Source organism: Macaca nemestrina, chromosome 1 (genome assembly GCF_043159975.1).
Source record: "Macaca nemestrina isolate mMacNem1 chromosome 1, mMacNem.hap1, whole genome shotgun sequence".
NCBI classification, from domain to species: Eukaryota; Metazoa; Chordata; class Mammalia; order Primates; family Cercopithecidae; genus Macaca; species Macaca nemestrina.
In genome coordinates, this window is record NC_092125.1 from 109,925,270 (window position 1) to 109,944,009 (window position 18,740).

The 18,740-nt window shown below is 41.2% G+C and overlaps 1 protein-coding gene across 1 annotated transcript in view; it reads left to right on the plus strand.

The window, feature by feature from the left end:
* LOC105497793 (OTU deubiquitinase 7B) overlaps positions 1-18,740 on the plus strand; it is a 137,171-nt gene that overhangs the window by 35,792 nt on the left and 82,639 nt on the right. The gene's annotated exons all lie outside the window — the stretch shown is intronic.

Consider the following 18,740-nt stretch of genomic DNA (forward strand, 5'->3'; position numbering starts at 1 on the left):
CTTTTGAGAAATTAAAAGTACTAAATGAAACAGATTTATTAGTAATAACATGCTTAGAGACATTCTAATGTCATGGTTTTGGAGTTAAACTAGCTTGGGCTTGAATCCTAGCTTTGCCACTTATCATGTAACTTTAAACAAATCTCCTTAACCTGTGTGATCCTCAGTGTTGTCCATTATAATTCTTATAATAATATTATTAGGCCAGGCACGGTGGCTTACGCCTGTAATCCCAGCACTTTGGGAGGCTGAGGCGGGTGGATCACAAGGTCAAGAGATTGAGACCATCCTGGCCAACATGGTGAAACCCCATCTCTACTAAAAATACAAAAATTAGCTGGGCATGGTGGCTCACGCCTGTAGTTCCAGCTACTCGGGAGGCTAAGGCAGGAGAATCGCTTAAACCTGGGAGGTGGAGGTTGCAGTGAGCTGAGATCGCGCCACTACACTCCAGTCTGGTGACAGAGCAAGATTCCGTCTCAAAAAAAAAAAAAAATTGTTACTATGTATAATACATACTAATATTGATAATACGTCATAATATTAGTATGCATTATTGTGAGGATGAATGAAGGCAAAATGCTTGCTACAGTGCTTAAACATAGTAAAGTGAGCAGTAGATGATAACTACTGCTACTATTATTAACACTACATGGTAGAGATTACCAGAGACTAAAAATATCCCATATTTTAACTTCTCTTTTTTACTACTGGCAAGTTCTTTGCGACATAAAGACACTGGATAATATTGAAGTGTTGATGTTAAGGATAATATTGATGGCTATAGCTAGGATTCTTGCCTTCCTCCAACTATTTCACTTAGTTGTCTGGGCAGCAGGGAAAAGAATGAGTTTGGGAGGCTGGAGGGAAGACTATTTTGTCCTCAAAAGGCCATATTTAAAAGATGTATATTAGTTTATTATTAGATTTTTGGGGGTAAAAGTTTTAAAAGTGATAATACAGGTATAAGTAACTTCAGAAAAATGGGCTGGTGGAAATGTACAGCAGTACAAGTTTTTTATAAGGTAATTGAGCAATACATATTAAAGGTCCTAAACACATTCAAACTTTGACCCAGCATTTTTATTTTTAGGAAAAGAGATGTAGAAAATATGTATAACAAAGATTTATAGATGTTCTTCCCAGCATTATTTATTTATTTATTTATTTATTTATTTATTTATTTATTTTTTGAGACGGAGTCTCGCTCTGCCGCCCAGGCTGGAGTGCAGTGGCCGGATCTCAGCTCACTGCAAGCTCCGCCCCCCGGGTTCCCGCCATTCTCCTGCCTCAGCCTCCCCAGTAGCTGGGACTACAGGCGCCCGCCACCTCGCCCGGCTAGTTTTTTGTATTTTTTAGTATAGACGGGGTTTCACCATGTTAGCCAGGATGGTCTCGATCTCCCGACCTCGTGATCCGCCCGTCTCGGCCTCCCAAAGTGCTGGGATTACAGACTTGAGCCACCGCGCCCGGCCATTATTTATAATAGTCAAAAAAAGTTAAATGTCTAACAATGGAAACTGAGTAATTACAGAATGTCCTAGTCATGTAATAAAATAATATGCAGTTACTAAAAATTATGTTGGGGGTTAAAAAACTCAAATGCTGGCTGGGCGCGGTAGCTCAAGCCTGTAATCCCAGCACTTTGGGAGGCCGAGACTGGCGGATCAGGAGGTCAGGAGATCGAGACCATCCTGGCTAACCCGGTGAAACCCCGTCTCTATTAAAAAATACAAAAAACTAGCCGGGCGAGGTGGTGGGCGCCTGTAGTCCCAGCTACTCGGGAGGCTGAGGCAGGAGAATGGCATAAACTGGGGAGGCGGAGCTTGCAGTGAGCTGAGATCCGGCCACTGCACTCCAGCCTGGGCGACAGAGCCAGACTCCATCTCAGAAAAAAAAGAAAAAAAACAAACTCAAATGCCTTCAGTTGTTTAGCAAGTAAAGTATATGTGTAAAGACACTAGGAATTGCTGAGGATGGTGGTGAACTGGAGAGTTTATACTCCTCCTGGAGGCATTAATTTACATTATAAAAGAATACTGTTGGCGGGGCGCGGTGGCTCAAGCCTGTAATCCCAGCACTTTGGGAGGCCGAGACGGGCGGATCATGAGTTCAGGAGATCGAGACCATCCTGGCTAACACGGTGAATCCCCGTCTCTACTAAAATACAAAAAAAATTAGCCGGGCGAGGTGGCGGGCGCCTGTAGTCCCAGCTACTCGGGAGGCTGAGGCAGGAGAATGGCGTGAACCCGGGAGGCGGGGCTTGCAGTGAGCTGAGATCCGGCCACTGCACTCCAGCCTGGGCAACAGAGCTAGACTCCGTCTCAAAAAAAAAAAAAAAAAAAAAAAAAGAATACTGTTTTGGCCAATAAAAGACACAGGTTAAATTCTATCCACAGGTTTACCAGTTTGAAATATCTACTGTTGAAGAATTTTAAAATGTAGGAAGATACTCATGGTATACTTTCTTCTTCTTCTTCTTCTTCTTCTTCTTCTTCTTCTTCTTCTTCTTCTTCTTCTTCTTCTTCCTCCTCCTCCTCCTCCTCCTCCTCCTCCTCCTCCTCCTCCTTCTTCTTCTTCTTCTTCTTCTTCTTCTTCCTCTTCCTCTTCCTCTTCTTCTTCCTTCTTCTTCCTTCTTCTTCTTCTTCCTTCTTCTTCTTCTTCTTCTCCTTCTCTTTCTCTTTCTTCTTCCTCTTCCTCTTCTCTCTTCTTCTTCTTCCTCTTTTCTTCTTTTGACAGGAGTTTGCTCTGTCACCCAGGCTAGAGTATAGTGGCAAGATCATGGCTCACTGCAGCCTTAAACTCCTGGTCTCAATCAATCCTCCCACCTCAATTTACCAAGTAGCTGGGACTACAAGTACCACCATACCTGGCTACTTTTTTTTTTTTTTTTTCCGACTTTTGTAGACAGGTTCTTGCTATGTTGCCCAAGTTAGTCTCAGAACTCCTGGGCTGAAACAGACCTCCCACTTTAGCCTCCAAAAGTGCTGGGACTACAGGCATGAGCCACCATGCCTGGCCTCATGGTGTACTTTTTTCTTTCTTTCTTTTTTTTTTTTTTCTGAGACAGAATTTCACTCTTATTGCCCAGGCTGGAGTGCAATGGCGCGATTTCAGCTCACTGCAACCTCCACCTCCCGGATTCAAGCGATTCTCCTGCCTCAGCCTCTTTAGTAGCTGGGATTACAGGTGTGTGCCACCACACCTGGCTAATTTTTTTGTATTTTTAGTAGAGACGGGGTTTCACCATGTTGGCCAGGCTGGTCTCAAACTCCTGACCTCAAGTGATCCACCCACCTCAGCCTCCCAAAGTGCTGGGGTTACAGGCGTGAGCCATAGCGCCTGGCCTTATGTTGTGCTTTTAAGTGACAAAAGCAAATAAGAAAATACAGGTAAAGAATTATTCCAATGCTTTTTAAAGTACGCGTGTTTATAGTTGTATCTCTTCTCTATTGGTCTGTCTTATCTATCTGGAAGGATATTTGCCAAAACAATAATAGCAAATATTTAACATAGACCTTATTATGTGCCAGAGAGTGTTTTCAGCACTTCGCATATGTTAGCTCCTTTAATTCTCATAGCAGTAATAGGTACTGTCACTATCTCTGCTTTATAGATGATAAAGCTGAGACATAGACAGGTTAAGTAACTTGCCCAAGGTCAAAGAGCTGGAAGGTGGTAGATGTGGGATTCAAGCTTAGACAGCAGAGTCTGGGCTCTTAACTCCTATGCTATGTTAAAACCAAAATGTTATGACTTGTCTGATTTTTGTGTGTGTGTGCTTTTTATTTTCTATATTTTGGTGCTTAAATTTTGTTCTATAATAAAAAATGTATTTTATAATTAGAAAAAGCACAGTATTTTATTAAAAATGCACATTTATTGCCTAGGCATGTGCTCCTTTTGGCTTCTCCAATTACTGTTCTCTATTAATGAAAATTAGTTTGTCTGTCTTGCTGGCTGAAATCTTAGACCCTGAGGAAATAAAAAATAGGACAGGTAAATTTTATGGCAGTAGAAGGGAAAGTAACAGGCTCTGTGGGACAGCAGAAGAGTACTGAGCCAGAAACAGCAAGATGAGGTTAATGAGGAGTATAATGCAGGTGGTTGTCACCAGAGAAAGGTTTTGTTTAGGCCAAGCCTTGTGCCTCATCTAAAATATGGTGGCATCGTGCTCTTTCATGTTACTTAAATTTTTCTTTAATTTATTTAACAAATATTCGTTAGATTTCTTCTTGCTGGGCACAATCAAGAATACAATGAAAAATCAGATAAGGAGATAAAATAAAAATAAAAAATATAGGCCAGGTGCCATGGCTCACGCCTGTAATCTCAGCACTTTGAGAGGCCAAGGCAGGTGGATCACCTGAAGTCAGGAGTTGGAGGACCCAGCCCGGCCAACATGGTGAAACCCTGTCTCTTCTAAAAATACAAAATTAGCCAGTGTGGTGGCGGGCCTGGGCAACAAGAGCAAAACTCTGTCTCAAAAAACAAACACAAAAACAAAAAACTGCAGTAACTGCACAGACAAAAATTCAAAGCTATATTCAATGAAAAAACAATGCATAGGTAAACAGTAGTAATCATGAAAGGGTTACAAGTACAGCTGCTACAGACATTTGCCAGAACAGTTTCAGTGAACTGGTGGAAATGGAAGCCCAATTCAAATGGTTTGAAGAGCAAATGGGAGTTGAGGAAGTAGAGAGGAGAGATTTGGTGTACATTTCAAGAATCTCATTTGTGAGGAAGCTCAGTAGTTTAAAGGAGATACAGGTTGCAATGACTGTTTTATGAAGCTGGCTTTTGTTTTATTTGTTTTAAAATGAGGGTGCTGTGGGCTGCAGGAGGAATCCAGCAGAGAAAGAGAAATGGAAAATATAGAAGATAAATGAAACATTAATGGCACAAATTCCCTGAGGAAGCAGAAGGGGATGGAACTATGTACAATAACGGGGAAAGTTAACCTTGAATAGAAGGGGCATTTACTCTATGCTAGAGGGAAGAGCTTTTGTTCAGAAACTTGTGTGAGGTAAGGATAGATTCAGCTGTGCACAGGCTTATAAATGTAGGGCCTGGAGGGTAAGGAAATTCCTTCCCATCCATACCAAGGCCTCAATTTTCTAAGTGAACTGGGAGATTAGGTCATCTTTTGAGAAGGAGCAAGGTGACAGTCATAAAGGAAGATGGTGGTGAAAGTTTAGAATAGAGACTGAAGGAATGAGAGAAGCGTTTTCTAACTTAAATTTGATATTTAAAATTTTGTATTATTATCAGTCCACAGGTGTAATTTCCCCCGGCTGTACTTAGAATGTAGTAGCAGAGAAATCAGTTTCACTGATCCAACATTTAGGAGTTCATGAATTATTTATGTAAGGACTAGAGAGAACCAGTGCACGAACAGTTTGACTATGGGACCTGGGCTCCGCTAGATAGACTCAGAGAAAATGAAGACATCAAGAACTTGAGTTGGCTGTGGTGCTGAAAGAGGAGTGTGGGGAGTATGAGGGGTAAACAGATAGAGGGATAAGAGATTCATATAGGTTGTGGATTACTGGATTTTTAAGATTTCAGAGACGACAGCATCTTTGGAGAACCCATTGCAACTTCCCTGCTATATGACCTGGGGTGAGTTACTGAAATATTTTGGATCCTCTGTTTCTTATATGAAAAATGGGAAGCCAAGAGAATGCAACCACCAAATTGCTTGTCCTGGAGACTGTGGACCCTGAGAGAATGAACAACCTCTACTGGAGACAGTGGGAAATAAATGCTTTCCTAGAGCTTTCTTTGAGCTAAATTGTTGAAACTTCTCCTGGACCCTCCAGTAAGTTCATTCTTGAGCTATTGCTAGTACAAATCTAAAACATCCTTAAGCAATAGGGTCATAAATGCGGTTACTTACTATAGTTACTTATGTGCCAAAAATAAGTTTTCTAAGTATCAAGAATGGCCTTGCTTGAATCACAATTCAAATATAGATAGAACTGTTGATGTTCCATAGCCTGCTGATGTCAGAACCTTGGACAATGGGTTTAATCAAGCAACAGTTTGTGGATGGATGGGTCCTACTGTCAACATACCACAGTAGGGGTTGTTGTTTTATCACTGAAACTTTCCTATTAAACGTATAACAATTTTGACAAAAATTATTCATCTAATTAACTGTATGGATAAATATAGTCCCTCTGGTATATTTTTGAGATTTGGAAACAAAACTGAATTTCCTAACTCACGATCAATTCAACTATTTTTCTAGTGTATTTATTGAATATAGCTGATACTAGAGATTATTAATATATAATTATAATTCATAAAACAGTATAGTTCACCAAATGTCCATCAGCATATGAATTGATAAATAAAATATGTTATATATACACAATGGAATATTTTTCAGCCTTAGAAAGGAAGGAAATTCTGACATATGCTACAATATGGATGAACCTTGAGGACATTATGCTAGGTAAAATAAGCCAGTCACAAAAAAAGACAAATACTGTATGTATGATTTCAAAATACCTAGAGCAACCGGGCATGGTGGCTCATGCCTGTAATCCCAGCTACTTGGGAGGCTGAGGCAGGAGAATTGCTTGAACCTGGGAGGCAGAGGTTGCAGGGAGCTGAGACCGTGCCAGTGCACTCCAGCCTGGGCGACAAGAGCGAAACCCCATCTCAAAAAACACAAAGTACCTAGAGCAATCAAAAACATAGAGACAGAAAGTAGAATGGTGGTTGCCAAGGACTGGGGGAAGCAGGGAGAATGGAGACTTACTGTGTAATTAATATAGTGTTTCAGTTTTGCAAAGTGAAAAGAATTCTGGAGTTGGATGGTGGTGATGATTGCACAACAATATTGATATGCTTAATACCACTGAACTATATATGGTACTTAAAAATGACTAAGATACTGTAGTACATTTGTATTATGTGTATTTTACCATAATAAAAAAATGGAAAAAAACCCCACAGTGAAGTGTTTAATTTTTCTTTCACATTGCCTTTTCTCTTAATTTGGCTTTGCCCAGGTTCTCTTGAGAATCTCAAACCTTTTATTAGGCCTAATGATCTTGATTGGATTGAATCCAATGATCTCTTTAGCTTGAGCTGGGCTCTACAGAACTTGTTAATGCTTGCTTGGTTCTATGTGTTTGGTTTCATGGTATCTGTTGTATTAAGGATACTATTGACAACTGCATCCTAGAGCCTTGTCAAACCTATTTGATTTAAATAAATAACTATTTTGAGAAAAATATGTACAGATGATCTAGTGAAAACATGAGTGTTATTGAATACCACCTACTATCTAAAGAGTTGATTTTCCTATTTAAGGGAATTCAGCCTAAAATTATGGTTTTGTGATTAAGATAGTGATATATTATTTTGGATACTTCAGGAAGCTTTTTTATTGTATCTTTTCCTAGTCTTAAAAATGTCTGAGAAATTCATATGGTCTTGACTCATTAATCATCTCAATAATTTGAACTCACCAAATTAGTAGGATTTTTTTTTACTATTCTACTTAAAATCTCTCAGGATAAAATAGAATAGAATTTAATTATTTCATAGGGAAATAATAAAGAAAAGGAATATTTCCAATTTGGAATTTTAAGAAAATATACTTTTTTTGTAGCAGTTATCCTTTTAGCACTAAAGGATACTAGCAGATTAATTATTACGAGAAATCTTCTTTGACAGATGAAGTTAGAAATGTCAAGTTGATCACTTCTGCTTTTGTGCCGTTGCTTACCTTATTTATTTTATTTTTTTGAGACGGAGTCTCACTCTATTGCCCAGGTTGGAGTGCAGCGGCCTGATCTCAGCTCACTGTAGCCTCTGCCTCCCAGGTTCAACTGATTCTCCTGCCTCAGCCTTTCGAGTAGCTGGGACTACAGGCGTGCACTACCACACCCAGCTAATTTTTTGTAGTTTTAGTAGAGACGGGGTTTCACTATGTTGGCCAGGCTGGTCTCGTACTCCTAACCTCAGGTGATCCACCCACCTCAGCCTCCCAAAGTGCTGGGATAACAGACGTGAGCCACTGTGCTCGGCTTTACCTTTTATATTTCTGCATAGTATTATAATTACGTATTACCTCTCTGTGTCCCCTATAGAAGATGAGGACCTTGAAGATAGGGATAGTGCTATAATCTTATAACCCTAGAGCCTAGTTAACAAGTGCTAGGTTCGGTAGGTGATTGTTCAGGATCACCTAATACAATACAGCCCAATATAACACAACAGAACACAACACATTACAATACAATGTAATACCTTTGATTTATGTTATCTGAAGGCTGAAAGTTAGAGACTATTTAACAGGAACACATCACATGATTAATGGCTTCCACTGATTATGAATGTAGTATAACTTTAACTGTTTAGAAATTTAATTTCTAAGTATTTCTACAATTTATATAAATTTTAAATATAAATATACTTTTGATTGCAAATTACAGAATCCTGGATGGAATGGGCTTAAGCAATAATCGGAGATATATTGGTATATATGGCCAATCTGCAGAAAGGGTAAGGGTGGATTTGTTTTTATGGATGACTGGCACCAAGAGCTTGGATATTATCCAGAAACTTCTCGTTTCTCTCTCTTCACTTTTCACTTTTCTCTTTCTGTATTGGCTTTAGTCTTTTAAGTTGCTGTCACCATATCTCAACTATAGCCTTAAGTAGCCCTGGGCTTACATATTTATGACCTTGTAACCCAAGAAAAATTCAGTTAGAAAATCCCAGGAAAGGGCTCTGATAGGTCAAATTTGGACTATGTGTTACCTTTGCATAAATCACCGAGGACAAGGCAGATGCGGGTATTATGCTTGAAACAAGCTGGGTTGGGAACTTATCTTTACCATCAGGGAAGCGGGATACTGTTATAGGCAAGTCTCTTCAAAATCACATGGTTGCAGTAGGAGAGAACCATTCTCTCCAAAGAAGAAAAGTACTGTTACGATGAGACAAAGTAATAAATATTCATTGCATGGTCTGTGACATATGTTGCTGGTTTTCTTCTAATTTCCATCTGGCCTTCTTTCTTAGTAAAAGAATTTTTAATTTTAACTTGGCAAATGGCCACCTAGAATAAATAATACTTATATCAGCCTCCTTTGCAGCTGAGTGTGGTCATGTGACCAAATTCTGGCCAATGGATGTAAGCAAAATGTTGTATGCGCCTTCCAGGAAGTGTTCTTAAACTGAAGGGACATGCACTTTCTCAGTCCTTCCTGCTCCCTTTGGAAAACACTGGAAGGTCTATTTCTCCATAAAATTCTAGAAATCTCCAAGGAATGCTTGTATTTTCTAAAATCCATATTGGTAGTCACTTGTCCTGTTCTCCAAGTTGCCCTCACTCAAGGCCATTCATGCTCCAGAGCTCTGCAGATCCTTCTTGCAATCCGATAAACAGACTCACAGCAGTGTCTCCCCTGCTCTTTTGTCTCAAGTATGAACACAAGCACCTGACCACATCTACTTTTTCAGTTGTGTAGTTCATGTGGGGGCTTACTTCCCTGCCACAATAATTGGTCTAGGGCTAGAAAACCGACCCAAACTATTTCACTATCCCCTATATTAGACATAATGTATTTGTCTGAGGATGGTCACCTGACCCAATATGGTCTGATCAGAGACTTTCCTTCAGATTTTTGAATTCACACAGAGAAAGGTAGTCTTAGGTCCTCTCTGGTGGTGAGCACTGTGAGATGTGAGGCTCTGGAGTTGATATTCCCCTCTTGTGTGGAAGAAGTCAGTCTGTAGTGGGAGAGAATAATGCTCACATGCAGAAAGTAATTGTAATAGAGGCCACAGAGAATTCTGGAAACATTTTAGCCCTGTGTTTCAGTCTTTCCTGAGGTCTATCTTTTTTTTTTTAAATGGAGTTTTGCTCTTGTTGCCGAGGCTGGAGACCAATGGCGTGATCTTGGCTCACTGCAACCTCCGCCTCCTGGGTTCAAGTGATTCTCCTGCCTCAGCCTCCCAAGTAGCTGGGATTACAGGCATGTGCCGCCATGCCCAGTTGTATTTTTAGTAGAGACAGGGTTTCTTCATGTTGGTCAGGCTGGTCTTGAACTCCGACCTCAGGTGATCCACCTGCCTCAGTCTCCAAAAGTGCTGGGATTACAGGCATGAGCCACCGCGCCCAGTCCCTGGGGCCTATCTTATACTTTATTTTCTCTAACTCAGTTCAGATAAGGTTGTGGTGGGTTTTTTTGTTTGTTTTTTGTCCTTGAGACAGAGTCTCACTCTGATACCCTGGCTAGAGTGCAGTGGTATGATCTCAGCTCACTGCAACCTCCGCCTCCTGGGTTCAAGTGATTCTCCTTTCTCAGCCTCCTGAGTAGCTGGGACTACAGATGTGTGCCACCACACCCTGCTAATTTTTGTAGTTTTAGTTGAGATGGGGTTTCACCATGATGGCCAGGCTGGTCTCGAACTCCTGACCTTAAGTGATTCACCTGCCTTGGCCTCCCAAAGTGCTGGGATTACAGGCGTGAGGCACCACACCCAGCTAATTGCAGTGTTTTCTAAAACTTCACTGAAGAATTTTAAAGAAAGCGTTGTTGAGATAAATGAGTTAGAAACCATCAATTCTTTATCGTTCCATGTGCTATACATACACCACACTCTAAAATGGCAGCTGCTATTAGTTCTATTTATTGAGGCATTTGTTCTCCAATATCTGTATTTATATCTTTACAATTCATGTCGTATATCTTAGGCTTAACTCCTAAAATATTAATTCCTCCAGTTTTTGAGAAGGACACTAAAAATAGCATGCAGATCAATATCTTTAACCCTATTTAACATTCTTCATCAAGCCATCTGTTCCTTGGCTTTATCACCTTGTACTCAAATCCCTTATCCTCTTTATTGCTCTCTTCCTATTTAAGCTAATGTTGCCTCATAAGCCTGTGAGATCCTTCATTCCCGAGTGCAGAGGCAATAATCAGGAACAAGCTCCTGCCAGAAAAACTGTTACCTTGACATTATTATTTGCCCTGGTCTCATTCTTAACAAAAAATGAAAACAGCTTTATTTGAAAGGACTTAAGAGTTGGTGACCTAAAACAGATCACAGGCTCTTAGAAAAGCTAAGCAGGAACTAGATTTAACTTGTGGAATGGAATATTTATTCCACCTTGTGCAGATAAGTGCTCGGAAATTGTTTTTGTTGATACACTAAATAGTGGCACTCTATTGAGAAATAATTGTCTCTCATGTCCTTAGCACTGGCCACTATCTGATGTGTCAAAATGAGGAAGGAAATAGTTCTGCTGCCAATTAAAGTGCTCATTCAATGTGTCATCACTCATTAACACGTGTAAGAGGAAGCTGGAATACCTTTAAAAATTTTTAAATTGACAAATAATAATTATATATTTATGAGGGTAAAATGTGATGTTTTTATATATGTATACATGTAGAAAGATTAAATCAAGCTAACTAACATATCCATCACCTAACCTACTTTTTTTGTGTGGTGAGAACATTTGAAATCTACTCTTTTAGTAACTTTGAAATATATAAAACCTTATTATTAACTATGGTCACCATGCTGCACAACAGATCTCTAAAACTTGCTCTTTTTGTGTAACTGAAACTTTGTATCCTTTGACCAACATCTCTGCTTTCTCTATCCCTGCACCACAGCCTCTGGTAACCACCATTCTACTCTCTGTGTCTATGAATTCAACTTTTTTAGATTCCACATATAGGTGAGACTATACAGTATCTGTCTTTCTGTACCTGACTCACTTCACTTAGCCTATGTCCTTCAGGTTCATTCATGTTGTAATTAAGATTTCCTTCTTCTTCAACGCTCTCTGGTATTCCACTGAGTATATATACCACATTTTCTGTGTCTGTTTATATGCTGATGGACATTTAGGTTGCTTCTATATCTTGGCTATTGTGAATAATGCTGCAGTAAACATGGGAGTGTGTATATCTCTTTGATGCACTGATTTTGATTTCTTTGGATACGTACTCAGAAGTTGAATTGCTGGATTTTATGGTAATTCTATATTTAATTTTTGAGGAAACTCTACACTGTTTTTCAAAATGGTTGTACAAATTTACATTCCCACAAACAGTGGCCTGGGTTCCCTTTTCTCCATGTTCTTGGAAACACTTACCTTTCATGTTTTTGATAAAAGCCGTTCTGGATAGTCTAGTGACTAAGATTCACCTTTGTGCATCTGAAGTCAGTACTTCTTAATTCTGCTTTCACAACATATACCAGGTGAGAGGGATTTCTCTGTTTTTTCTAGTACCCAGTTCCCCACTGCCAACAATCATTTAATTGTGATAAATCTCTTGCCACAATGGTGGCAAACACTATGACCTTATTGGATGCTAACGCTGTTTGTTGCTGTGGTTGCTGTGGCTGCTGTTGAGTAAAGAGACTCCTTGGGGCCGGGCGCGGTGGCTCACGCCTGTAATCCCAGCACTTTGGGAGGCTGAGACGGGTGGATCACGAGGTCAGGAGATCGAGACCATCCTGGCTAACACCGTGAAACCCCGTCTCTACTAAAAATACAAAAAATTAGCTGGGTGTGGTGGCGGGCGCCTGTAGTCCCAGCTTCTCGGGAGGCTGAGGCAGGAGAATGGTGTGAAGCCGGGAGGCGGAGCTTGCAGTGAGCCGAGATTGCACCACTGTACTCCAGCCTGGGGCACAGAGCGAGACTCCGTCTCAAAAAAAAAAAAAAAGAGACTCCTTGGGCTCTTTAGTAAATAAGGCACTTTGAGATGTTTCTTTTTTCTCTTGGGTTCTTAAAAATACGTATCATTGGATATAAGATAAATCTGATGGGATAAGAGTTAAATAAAAGTGAGGGTAAATGGAGAGTGACTCTTAACTGATCGGCCCAGGTAGACTTCCATCTGTTGTAGCAGCTTGCAGAAGACTGTTTTAGAGACATAGTGATAAGATGTCATTAGATGGCCTGTGGTGTCTCTTGATGCTCATTAGTCTCTTGTCTGCATTTCCAATAAGCTCCTAGTTGAGGCACTACCGCTAGGCTGGGAAACACACCCTGAAGCCATGAAGTGTGTGCTCTGCACATGCGATCACGTGTGGTTGCGGCTCTTTTCAACAAACCCAGTTACCAAGGGCTGGAGTTGCTCTCTCAGCCAAATCAGCTGCCTCAGACCTTGAGCATGAGATTTTTTTTTTTTTGAGATAGAGTTTCGCTGTGTCGCCCAGGCTGGAGGGCAAGGGCGTGATCTTGGCTCAGCACAACCTCCGCTTCCTGGGTTCAAGTGATTCTCCTGCCTCAGGCTCCTGAGTAGCTGGGATTACAGGCATGTGCCATCATGCCTGGCTAATCTTTGTATTTTTAGTAGAGACGGAGTTTCACCATGTTGGCCAGGCTGGTCTTGAACTCCCGACCTCAGGTGATCCACCTGCCTCGGCCTCCCAAAGTGCTGGGATTACAGGTGTGAGCCACCGCGCCTGGCCCCGTGTGAGATTTTACAGTATTTGTCACAGCTAAAGACTGTGAAACTAGTCTTGACCTGACCCATTACTTACATTAAAAGTTCCAGGCTCAGGCTGGGAAGCAGAAATAATGATTAAGGAGAGAGAGAAAGACAGAGTTTAGATTATTCTTCATTTTGGAATAAGAAGCTGTGTTCTAAATGACTGGATTAGATGTTGTTTCGGTGGCAAGAGAAAGTCTGGAGTAACCACTGGATCTGTAATGTTAGTGAATTTTAAATGTTAACATTCACATCTTTTTTCTCCCTACTGCCTCTCTTTAGGAAAGCTGCTAAATTTGCTGGCGATATGTACATTTTAATGAATCTTATATATGCTTCATAAATCTTGTTGACTAATTAGTAAACCCATTTCATCATGCAAGAAGGATTCACTGAGCACTAGAACTTGGATTCCACTGGGCTGGTGCTGTTGTGTCTTCTCTCATTAAATCCAACCTGGACTTAGCTCAGGTTCACCCATCCAGTAACAGGGAGGTCTGGGGCTCCACCTGTTTCACTCTGTAGCACTGGTTCCTTTCACCTCATACCTGCTTTAACTACTAGACTTGGGTTTACTGAGTTCCTGATCTCTGACTTCATCTCCTATTATTGGCTCTGAATTTGACCCTTGAACTTGGTAAGATGACAAGATCTCGTTTTTCCAGATTAATATTAACCTTTGCCACACCTCCCCAAATATAGCTTTACATTCACCCTCTGGCTTTGTTCCCTCCCAGCTGCTGTGTGTGAAAACCTGACTCCAGTTCTCCCAGCCTCTAGGACCCTGCCCAGACCTGGCCTGCCTTCTTCCTCACCGCCACTGGAAAAAAACAGACATCAAAAGCCTTAACAAAATACTGTCTGATACAGCAAAATGGAACATGTTTCCCACTAGAAGTATATGACGAAGGGGGAAAAATCTGACTCATTTTAAAAACAAGTGTTAGGGGGGTGTGTGTCATATGTGCATGTTTTGAGAGAAAGAAATATAAAAGGGCCTATGTATTTGCTATTTAAAAAAAAAACCCTCAAAATAACAGAAAAAATTTAAAACTATGTACTCAAAAAATGAATTGCTTTTGTTTTATTAGAAGTCTAGCCAACAGAAGTAGGGGGATGGAGACTGAACCAACCAGAGGAGAAAAGGTGGAAGGCGCTGCCCCAGCAGAGACCAGAACAGGGCCAGATAAAGTTAGGGGCAAAGATCCACACCCTGTTTGGAAACTAAGCAATCAACAAGTGTCAATCGTTATTTAGGTGCACCAAACATTTTGGGGGGAAATGTGATTTTAGACACAGATAATTACATGATAGGCGCCTATTTGGCTTTCAGAGAAAAATTTCAAGATAAATCAGTAATTTTAAATAAAAATCTAAGTTTGTAATCAAAGTTTTCAGAAATAGTAGAGAAACATATTTTCCTTTAAGTAGTTCTCTGTTAATAGTCTCTAGTCTCAAGCAGTTTTAATTTAAAATAGGCCTACCCCTAACTTTGTGGGGCCTGGGGCAAGGGTACAAATAGAGGTCCATACGGCATTTGCCTAGATATTTAATTATTATTACTATTTTTTTGAGACAGAGTCTTGCTCTGTCACCCAGGCTGAAGTGCAGCAGCACGATCTTGGCTCACTGCAACCTCCACCTCCCTTGTTCAAGCGATTCTCCTGCCTCAGCCTCCTGAGTAGCTGGGACTACAGGTACGCGCCACCACGTCTGGCTAATTCTTTGTATTTTTAGTAGAGACAGGGTTTTGCCATGTTGTTCAGGCTGGTCTCGAAGTCCTGACCTCAAATGATCCACCCGCCTCAGCCTCCCAAAGTGCTGGGATTACAGGTGTGATCCACTGCACCTGGCCTGCCATTCCCTTCTTCTAATTCTATTAGGAGGCAGTGTGAAGAATTCTTTCCTTGCTGTAGGAATTACATCACTTACCTTAAAAGTAGGCAGCTACAGGCTGGGCGCGGTGGCTCAAGCCTGTAATCCCAGCACTTTGGGAGGCCGAGACGGGCGGATCACGAGGTCAGGAGATCGAGACCATCCTGGCTGACAGAGTGAAACCCCGTCTCTACTAAAAAAATACAAAAAAACTAGCCGGGCGAGGTGGCGGGCGCCTGTAGTCCCAGCTACTCGGGAGGCTGAGGCAGGAGAATGGCGTGAACCTGGGAGGCGGAGCTTGCAGTGAGCCAAGATCACGCCACTGCACTCCAGCCTGGGCGGCAGAGCGAGACTCTGTCTCAAAAAAAAAAAAAAAGTAGGCAGCTACAGTTGGGGTTGATTTTGTTGTTTTGTTTTTGAGACAGGATTTCACTCCGTCACCCAGGTTGGAATGTAGTGATGCGATCTCAGTTCATTGCAGCCTCAAACTTCCTGGCTCAAGTGATCCTCTCGCCTCAGCCTCCTGAGTAGCCAGGACTACAGGCACATACTTGGCTAATTTTAAAAATTTTGTAGAGACAGTGTCTCACTACATGGCCCAGGCTGGTCTTGAACTCCTAGGCTCAAGTGAACCTCCTGCCTTGACTTCCCAAAGTATTGGGATTACAGGCACGAGCCACTGCACCTGATCGGGTTCTAGATAACAAGTTTTTCTTTCTCAGTTACACAGTGATCCCAGCGCAGTCTATGAGCTCTCTGAAATCATTTAGTCCCCTAGGGATAGATTGTTCCAACCACGTGAATAATGATAACAAAGATAATAATAAGATAATAAATATTATTATAATATTTAAATATAATAATATTTATTATCTTATTATTTAGATAATAATATTAATATTTACTATTATTTTTATTATTGGGAGTAGATAAATTTCCCTTTAAGGACAATTGGGCCAGGACGCCAGTGGCTCATGCCTGTAATCCCAACACTTTGGGAGGCTGAGGTGGGTGGATTACCAAGGTCAGGAGTTCAAGGCCAACCTGGCCAGAATGGTGAAACCCCATTTCTACTAAAAATACAAAAATTAGCCAGGTATGGTGCCCATGCCTGTAATTCCAGTTACTCAAGAGGCTGAGGCAGGAGGATCGCTTGAACTTGGGAGGTGGAGGTTGCAGTGAGCCGAGATTGTGCCATTGACCTCCAGCCTGGGTAACAGAGCGAGACCCTGTCTCCAAACAAACCAACCAACCAACCAAAGACAATTGGGGGCTTTTGAGCTGGGAAATGATGTGACCAGATCTTAGTTTCAGGCAGGGTGTGAAGAGTAGTTAGGAGAAGAGAGACAGGAAAGGCAAGAGAGAGTTGTGGAGTTATTTTACAATAGTTTAGGTCAGAGGTAATGAGTTAGGGGATTGTAGCAATGAGAATTGAGAAAGGAATAGATACAATGATTCAAGGTAGAGGTATTGACAATGGATTCAAACCTTAAAACAAAAATGCTAACCTAGATTCTGAGCAGGGCCACTAGTAACAACTGTGTCCACAGTGTAACCTAATTATTGTAGATGTGTGTATGTCTAGCATTGGGGTATTCCATAGGAATAGGCCAGAGAAACCTCAACTCACTAGACAGTGCTTTAATTTTAGGAGTAGCCACAATACTCTCTTGCTGAGTGTTAGAAGCTGTTTGCTGCATAAAGGCCTGAAGATATCGTTCATATAGAGAAAGAGGGGAGGAGGAAACTAAAGAGCAAAAGGAAAGTCTTGTAGGAAGCAGGAAACCAAGAACAGAATATGCTGTGGGGGCCGTAAGACTCAGCCCTTTCAGCTCCTTTCAGGGATGAATGTTTGCAGTTACAGGCTACCTTGTCCTTTACACCTTTTGTCTTTTTTCCAGAATAAGATGAAAGATACGTGTCAAGCAAAGAAGGATTTGGACTTCTAACTGCTAGTCTTGTTCATGAAACTTCTTAAGGACAATGATTGCATCTTTGCATGCTTTACACATAGTGGGTGTTTACATACATCAATAGAATTCATGTAATTGTCATTAATTCCCATTTTACTGAGTGTTTTTTGCTCATGTAGAGAGTCTAGATAAGGAAGCAATCAGTATGACGCTAGATGCAGCATCATATACTGGCAAGTAAGAGGGGAGCTGCCATTTGTGTGTGATCTGCAGCCCGGAGAAGGAATGGAAGGGCACTGCCTGGGGGCAGCTAGTCTGCTTAAAAGGTGTTGCAGGTCCAGCATCCTTGATTAGCACTTGGGACCTCTTTCTGCCCATTTTCATTATTTGGTCCCTCAGTTTCCCTTCCTCTTTCCTACTATAGGCAGTGTTTGATTTTTAAATGTGGCTTAGTTCTTATGTTTTCCCCTTGGGTGCTTCTAGAGTACTTTACTCGTATCCATGGATCCCTTTGTAGTTTTTGGTCTTGTTACACTAATTTCTTTGGACCTCAGGATTTTATCTTTTTTTAAACTAGGAAGGTTACCTACGTAATGGTGACACTTTTCAATTCTAAATTTTTTTCCAACTGAAAAGAATGACTTCCATTGACATCTCTATGTGTTGTTGCTATGATCTGCAGGCTTATCCATAGACCATAAGCAACATGGGAATAGCCACAGTGCTGATCAGTACTGTCATATGGAAACGGAGGGCACATCAGTGAGAGATTCTAGTAGATGCCAATTAGATATAGTCACTCAACCCCAAAGCTCCCTGATGCGGGGGAAAAAACATGTCTTTATAATTTAGGAAACTTTCTTAGTATGTGGTACCTGTTGAGGTCAACCTGGGCCATTAGTCACAAAGAAAAAAGAGGAGTTAATGAGAGTATCAAGCAAATGCCCCAAAGCAATAACCAAAGCCTGATGTAGTGTCAATCTTCTATCCCCTGAATGCTCTGTCAGTTTCCAGTAGCCTGAGTTTGGCCTCCCTCCCAGTGCTGACCTAGTCTGGGGCAGAGTGACTTCGTCATTCCATTCCCAGGCCTCTCCTCATTGCCTGAGCTAAAGTGTTAGTAGTCTTAAGTACACGCTTCCTCCAAGCCTGGGGTGTGTCACCTGTGAGGTGGAGATGAAGCTGACCCACCTGACCTGCATTCCAATTAGGTAAGGTAGCACTTGCTCTCTTCACAGCCTAAGGAACTGGCTTCTTTTCTTTACCTATTTGTTGCTAGGCCTGTAATGGCCTTAGAAGCCCATTCTTACATCCTCAGGGGATTTGTCAGGACCAGACTAGAAACACACCCAATCTTGCCAAGGGCCCTTTTTTAATCTCTTAACCCAGCTCTCCTGGGAACTGTTACTTGCAATAATTGGGAGCTGATAAGTCTTATTTACAATAAAGTACCTCCAGTGATTTTAGG